This window comes from Tupaia chinensis, unplaced genomic scaffold, assembly GCF_000334495.1.
Source record: "Tupaia chinensis unplaced genomic scaffold, TupChi_1.0 Scaffold000573_1, whole genome shotgun sequence".
Taxonomy (NCBI): Eukaryota; Metazoa; Chordata; class Mammalia; order Scandentia; family Tupaiidae; genus Tupaia; species Tupaia belangeri.
In genome coordinates, this window is record NW_006160087.1 from 2,587,960 (window position 1) to 2,594,448 (window position 6,489).

Below are 6,489 nucleotides of genomic sequence, written 5' to 3' on the forward strand. Positions count from 1 at the left end.
ACGCTGCTGCACGTCCCCATCGACGTCTACCTGGCCATGGGCGGGAGCCCCCGGGCCCGCGCCACCTGAGTGCGCCTGCGCCTGCGCACGGCCGCCGCCGCAGCCGGGCGAGGACCAGGCCCCCGCGGGCCACCACGCTGAGGTCGCACGCGCCGAGCACGAGACAATGATGCACATTTTAAAATAAAAGAAATGATGCACATTTTAATAAAGCACAGCATAAACTGTTCTTTCCACTCCGGGCTGGCCGTGTGTGTCTGTCGTCGGATCGGGCCCAGCAGCTGCTGCGACCCCTCCAGCCACAGCTCTCCTCTCCGTCAGCCGCCTGCTCTTGCTCGGCAGCACCGCCGCACCTTCCCGCCCACGGTCTCTGGCTGGTCCTGACCCCTTCCCGGCAGCCTTCGTCCGTGGCTTCCCCCTTTGTCCATCTCCCTGTCGCTGTCCCTGGCTCTCCAGAAATTCACGTCACTGTGTGCGGGGCGCTGGCGACCCACGGGAGCTCGGAATTGGAGGAGGTGGACTGAACCGACAGAACTCCGAATTCTCCCTCTCCCCGCCGCATCATTCTGTCTGCGATTGTTTTTGCTGCCTGGGTGCACTGGGCTTTCTTGGAGGGACAAGGGGCTGCCCCAGTCCATCCATCTTTCAGGTTGTTTTGTTCCTCCCTGATGGAAAGAACATGGGTGGGAGCCAGAGAAGCACCCTGAACTGGGTCCTCTCCCACTGCCATCCCTTTCCCGGGTCTTCCAGCTGCCGGATTCGTGCTGGGCATCCAGCCTGCCCTAAGCCTATGGCTTCAGCTCTGTGCTGGGTTGGCTTGAACTGCCCCAGCTGGGCCATGGCCGTCTGTCTTTCTCCTTGGTTTCTCCCAGGACTGGTGGGAGCACAAAAAGACCGGAGAAGAAGTTGTTCCTATTCTTCAGGTGAAGGAACGTGCTCTGAGGGACCAGGAGGTGGCCTGTGGGTGTGGAGGGGGTTAAGGCAGCCAGAGGTCACATGGCCGACTTGGGGAGCTGGCGGCTTGAAAAATGCACCAGGCACATGTGTGAGTATACCACCCTGAGAGAGGGACAGTGGCACACCACAAAGAGAAACCACCCCCCAGGGGGACGGCCACGCCACAATCCCTTCTCTTCCATTCCCCTCAGGATTTTGAGCACACAAACACACATGCCCGGCATGAGTTTCAAGCCGCCAGGTCCAGGACTCAAACCATGGTCAACTATGTGGGAGCCCAGCGACCTAACCATTATGCCATCTGCTGGTCCCTCGTTTTCTGTCTTCTGTCTCTCTTCAGCAAGCACACATGTCCTATAGCAAAAGTTTAAAATAAATAGGGGCTAGATGGCATGGTGGTTGAGGTGCTAGACTCCCATATGGCTGATCATGGTTCAAATCTACTAAAAAAAAAACAAACAAAAAAAACCTTATTTTTAAAAAAATAAAACAGGACCAGCAGTTAGGCATAATGGCTATATTGCTGGACTCCCATGTAGTCGACCGCGGTTCGAGTTCTGGAACCGGTGGCTTACACTCACGCTGGGTGTGCGTGCCCAAGATCCCAAGAGAAGAATGGAGGAAAAGGGATTGCAGTGTGGCCATCGCCCCTCCCCCCAGGAGTGATTTCTCACTTTCTGTCTCTCTGTTTCTTTCTGGCGAGCGCACACACCCTATAGCAAAAATCTTTCCAAAAAAATAAAATAAAATAAAAAATTAAATTAAAATAAATAGGGACCAGTAGTTGATGCAATGGCTGTGTCGCTGGACTCCCATGTAGTCAACTGCAGTTTGAGTCCTGGACCCGGTGGCTTACACTCACGCCGGGCACGTGTGCATGTGTGCCCAGCAGGATCTTGAGAGAATGGAGAAGGGATTGCGGCCTGGCCATCCCCCTTGGGGGGTGATTTCTCACTTTGTCTCTCTGTCTTTCTGGCGAGCACACGGCCTATAGCAAAAACCTCTCCCCCCAAAAAAAGCAAAGCCAGAGGCCAGCAGGTGGCGCAGGGGTTAAGGGGGTTGGCTCCCACATGACCAAGTTTGCGGTTTGAGTCCTGAACCCAGCAGGTGGAAGGACACGCCGGGTGCGCATGCGTATGTGTCCAACATCCCGAGAGGAGAATGAAGAAGGAATAGCAGCGAGGCCAGCCATGCCCCGGGGATGTGGAGAGGGTGTGAGTTCTTTCACCTCTGTCTCTCTGGTGAGCAAAAAAAAAAAAAAAGAAAAACATTTACTGTCACTGTGTACTTGGCTGGCTTAGGAGGACTGTTCGGATTTGGATAGGGACGTTGCCAAAGGGTCAAAACCTGGAGCTGGTTAACTCTAGGCTGCCCCGAGCAGGGGAGGGTGCTCCAGGAGGTAAGTTCAAGTTCAGTTCAGTTTTCACCGGCTCCGGCTCCGGGCTGAGAACACAGGCTCCCCTCCTCATAGAGCTCGTCGGGGAGCCAGGCCGGGCTCCCAGCGGAGAGGCGGGCTCACAGCCTTCCGGAGTCGGGACTTTGCTCCGACGGCAGTCAGGGGACGTCAGGCTCCCACCTGAGTCATCTCGTTCCTGTACTCTTCCCTTCTCCCGTCCTTTTTCCCTCTGGAGGAGCTGGTTCTGAGTTCGAGCGCGGATTCTGCCTTCGGCAGTGCAACCTCAGGCCGGTTCCTTAGCCTGGCTGGGCCTCCCATTCCAGGCCTGTAGCGACACCTACCGGGCTGCGTCAGTAAGGTCACGGTGTGAACCAGGAGGGACCCAGGCACAGGCCCCTGGGAAAGAGGCTGCTGCTCGCTGCTCCTGCCCGGGGCCACATGCAGAGGAGGACGCTGTCGCCAGGGCCTGCTCCCAGCCCTGGAGGCTGGGGAACCCTCTAGCCTCTCTGCCAACTCCCCGGCGTTCTGCTCAAGAGACAGAACTTGAGGGAGGGGACAGGGCGTTTCCAGGGAATCCCCAGGCCGGGTAAAGTTGCCCCACCCCCGTGCAAGACACCTGTGCGGGACCCCAGATCCCAGCCTCATCCCCTGGGGCTGAGGAACAGGAAGGAGGGGAGCGGGTGCTTGGACCTCCCCGCTCCTCCCCGCACTTCTCTCTCATACTCCTTATTAGCCGCCTGCCCCTCCCTAGGCCCCCTTTTAGAAGGAGGGGGCGAAGTACAGATGGACCCCCAGGTTACCATGGAGACGACAGGGAAAGGGTTGCTGTATCGCCATGGCAATAACTGACGTCAGCACTACCCTTTCCCATCGCTTGATATGCGGGGGGCAGCCCCAACCACAAGCAAGTCCCCCACGAAGCCTCCTCCCGCCCCAGCCAATCAGCCAGGGGGTCTGCAGGCTTAATATAGCCCAGGATTCAGAGCACTGGGTGTCAGCCACAGCCTGTTCACACCCTCCCTCCGCATCCTGCCTCATCTGAGCAAGGCCCTCAACCCTTGGAAGCACAAGGGGGTGACCGGCCGGGATGCGGGCGCCTCACAGTGCGCCTCCACCTAGGGGCTGAGAGTCTCGCTCACCACCTCACCACCTCGGAGCCTGCCAGGGGCTGGCAGCCCTCAGAAGATGCACAGCCTTCCAGGGGACAGGCCCAGGTCCCAGAATGCCACAGCGGGGGCGCAGGGCAGAGCCAGGTCCTGGAATTTCCAGGCTGTGAGGAAAAGCCTCTCATCGGACTCGACTCCACTTCCCCTTTGCTTTGTGGGAGGCCTTCATAGCACCCCTCTCCACCTACTCTAAGAAGAACCACCAGGGGCCAGCAGGTGGCGTGGTGGCTAAGGCAGCTGGATCCCACACAGCCAACTGCAGTTCGAGCCCCGGACCCAGCAGCTTGAGAAACACGCCAGGCCCATATGCGTGTGTGTGCAATATCCCAAGAAGAAAATGGAGGAGAAAGATTGCAGTGTAGCCATCCCCTGGGGGGTGGTTTCTCACCTTCCCTCTCTCTCTCATGAGCACACAGGCCGTGTAACAAAATTTTAAAAAGAAAAATGATGGACGAGGGGCCATGGGACCACGGGAAGACATGAGACAGCCTGAGCCCACAGATGGCCAGAGTAGGGGACACAGGAGGAGGGGTTCCCCAGGTCCACTGACCTCTCCCCACCACCTTCAGAGCAGGTGGACTGGACGCAGCCTGCTCTTCCCATTTCCCCAGCCCCAGTCCGGGCACACGGTTCCTCCGGCCCCAGTCCCACTGGCTCACCCTGAGCCCACCCCTGCCCGAGCCACACGGTCCCCCAGCTCCCGTTGTCTGCTCTATTTCTCCAGTCCAGACACGTCTTTCCTCATCCATGACTTTTTTTTTCTAATTTTGGGGGGTTTTTTTGGAGAGGTTTTTGCTATAGGGCGCATGTGCTCGCCAGACAGACAGAGAGAGACAGACAGAAAGCGAGAAATCACCCCCCCGGGGGGATGGTCACGCCGCAATCCCTTCTCCTCCATTCTCCTCTTGGGATCTTGGGCACGCACGCACATGCTCCCAGCGTGAGTTTAAGCCACCTGGTCTGGGACTCGAACTGCAGTCGACTACATGGGAGTCCAGAGACATAGCCATTACGCTAACTGCTGGTCCCTTTTCTAATTTTTGTTATATGGCACAGGTGCTCACAAGAAGGAGACAGAGGGAAAGTGAGAAATGACCCCCTGGGGGAATGACCAGGCCGCAATCCTGTTTCCTTCATTCTCCTCTTGGGAGTTTGCGTATACACGCACACATGCCTGACGTGGTTGTGTTTTTTTTTTTTTTTTTTTTTGAGAGGTTTTTTTGCTATAGGGCGCGTGCGCTTGCCAGACAGAGAGAGACAGAGAGACAGAAAGCGAGAAATCACCCCCCAGGGGGGATGGCCACGCCGCAATCCCTTCTCCTCTATTCTCTCGGGATCTTGGGCACGCACGCACACGCGCCCAGCATGAGTTTTAAGCCACTGGGTCCGGGATGCGAAGCCAGTCGACTACGTGAGAGTCCGGCAACATAGCCATTACGTAATTATCTATCTAATTTTATTTATTCATTCATTTATTTTCATTTGACCAGAGAGAGATACACAGAGAGAGAGGGAAAGTGAGAAAGCAAGCCACCAGGTCTGGGACTCGAACCGCAGTCAGCCATGTGGGAGTGTCTAGCACCTTAACCACCACACCACCTGCTGGTCCCCCCTGACGTGTTTTTCAAGGCACCGGGTCCGGGACTCGAACTGCGCTGTTGACCATGTGGTATCCTTTAAAAAAAAAAAAAAAACTTTATTTATCCATTTATTTATTTTTAACTTGATCAGAGAGAGAGACACACTCACACACAGAGAGGGGAAGTGAGAAAGCAAGCCACCAGGTCCAGGACTTGAACTATGGTCGGCCATATGGGAGTGTCCAGCACCTCAACACCATGCCACCTGCTGGTCCCCGACCATGTGGTACCCTTAAGCATCATGCCACTAGCTGACCCATCAATGGCTTCTTTTTATTTTTTCAAGGCGTTTTGCTATAGGGCACTTGTGCTTGCTGAAAAGACAGAGACAGAGACAGAAAGCGAGAAATCACCCTCCAGGGGGGATGGCCATGCCTCAATCTCTTCTCCATTCTCCTCTCAGGACTCTGGGCACACATACACACACACACACACACGTGCCCAGTGTGTCTTTTTAAGCCTCTGAGCCTGGGACTCAAACTGCAGTCGACTACATGGGAGTCCAGTGACAAAACCATTATGCCATCTGCTAGTCCCTCAATGGCTTCTTAGCCGCAGTCATCCAGCCATACTGGACACATCTGAACTCACAAGACCTTCTTCCAGCCTTTGAGCACCACGTCCCTTCCGCCTGCAGTAGTTTCCCTCCAGCCCTCAGTCCTCCAGGAAGGCCTCCTGACTACCACCCACGCCCACACGGCACCGGCTTGTCCACCGTGCTGCCCCGGCTGTGCCTACCCACACTTTGATGGCCGGTACGTGCCTGACCTACCCAGGGCAGGGGCCTGCGGGATTCGCCCTGACACCCCCAGGCCCAGAATGGGAGGGCTCGGGAGTGGGCCGGCTAGACTAGCTGGCGCACGGCTCCTTGGTAAGCCCGCAGAGAAGCCTTGGTGCTGTGAGAAGGGGCGGCAGCGGCCTGGCTGCCGGGTCGGGAACGGCTCTCCTGAGGAGCTGACCCTTGCACTGAAGGGGCCGGAGCAGTCACCCAGGCAGACACGGGGTGGGCAGACACGGCCAGACTGGGACTGCGCTGACAGCACTGTGGGGGACACAACCCTGGACGGCCCATGGGGACAGACCACGTGGAGGGAGGCAGTGACAGCAGCAAGGAGGTTGGCGAGAGCCTCCCAGGAGGGGTGGCCACCTCGGAACAGGCAGAGCGGCAGGCTCTGGGGAGCACCGTGCAGACTGTGGAGCTGCTGGGGATGGGAAGGGGGGCAAAGTCTGGAATCAAGCCCGGATTTGGGGTTCGGGCAGCTGGAAAACGGCCAAGCTGGGGAAATGAGAGGGCTAGGTGGAGAGACAGAGGGCATCTCTAGAGAACAAC